We start from the raw sequence: 1,142 nt of genomic DNA, 5'->3' as shown, positions 1-1,142 counted from the left end.
AATCAACTAGCCAATCAGGGCGAGCATTAATCAGCTAGCCAATCAGAACGAGCATTAATCAGCTAGCCAATCAGAGCGAACATTAATCAGCTAGCTCATCAGAAAAAGCATTAATCAGGTGGCCAATCAATGCCAGCAATAAGCTAGCCAAACAGAACCAGCATTAATCACCTAGCCAATCAAAAAAAAGAATTAATCAGCTAGCCAATCATTGCCAGTAATAAGCTAGCAAAGAAAACCTACATTAATCAGCTAGCCAATCAGAGCGAGCATTAATCAGCTAGCTAATCAGTGCAAGCATTAATCAGCTAGCCAATCAGTGCGAGCATTAATCAGCTAGCCAATCAGAGTGAATATTAATCAGCTGGCTCATCACAAAAAGCATTAATCAGGTAGCCAATCATTGCCAGCAATTAGCTAGCCAAACAGAACCAGTATTAATTAGCTAGCCAATAAAAAAAAACATTAATCAGTTAGCCAATGAGAGCAAACATTAATCAGCTAGCTCATCAGAAAAAGCATTAATGAGGTAGCCAATCAGTGCCATTAATAAGCTAGCCAAACAGATCCAGCATTAATTAGCTAGCCAATCAAAAGAAAACATTAATCAGTTAGCCAATCAGAACTAACATTAAACAGCTAGCTTATCAGAAAAAGCATTAATCAGCTAGCCAATCAGTGCCAGCAATCAGCTAGCCAATCAGAACTAACATTTATCAGCTCGCTTATCAGAAAAAGCATTAACAGCTAGCCAATCAGTGCCAGCAATCAGCTAGCCAATCAGAACTAACATTAATCAGCTAGCTTATCAGAAAAAGCATTAATCAGCTTGCCAATCAGTGCCAGCAATAAGCTAGCCAAACAGAACCAGCATTAATCAGCTAGCCAATCAGAGCTAGATTTAATCTGCTAGCCAAACAGAACCAGCATTAATCAGCTAGCTCATCAGAAAAAGTATTTATCATCTAGCCAATCAGAACGAGCATTAATCAGCAAGCTCATCAGAAAAAGAATTAATCAGCTAGCCAATCATTGCCAGCTGTTAGCTACCCAAACAGATCTAGCATTAATCAACTAGCCAATGAGAAAACATAATAAATCAGTTAGCCAGACAGAACCAGCATTAATTAGCTGGCCAATCA

At 38.8% G+C, this 1,142-nt stretch overlaps 2 long non-coding RNA genes across 2 annotated transcripts; both read left to right on the top strand.

Moving 5' to 3' along the window:
- The first annotated feature begins 6 nt into the window (after positions 1-6).
- LOC107835533 (uncharacterized) lies at positions 7-486 on the top strand. The gene is made up of 2 exons (XR_001661315.1): positions 7-118; positions 393-486. It is a non-coding gene; the product is annotated as an uncharacterized LOC107835533 (long non-coding RNA).
- A 6-nt stretch (positions 487-492) lies between these two features.
- Positions 493-1,110, top strand: LOC107835534 (uncharacterized). The gene is made up of 2 exons (XR_001661316.1): positions 493-610; positions 928-1,110. It is a non-coding gene; the product is annotated as an uncharacterized LOC107835534 (long non-coding RNA).
- The last annotated feature ends 32 nt before the right edge of the window (positions 1,111-1,142 follow it).

The sequence above is a fragment of the Poecilia formosa genome, unplaced genomic scaffold, assembly GCF_000485575.1.
Source record: "Poecilia formosa unplaced genomic scaffold, Poecilia_formosa-5.1.2 Scaffold3802, whole genome shotgun sequence".
Taxonomy (NCBI): Eukaryota; Metazoa; Chordata; class Actinopteri; order Cyprinodontiformes; family Poeciliidae; genus Poecilia; species Poecilia formosa.
This window is presented reverse-complemented; position numbering and strand designations above follow the sequence as displayed.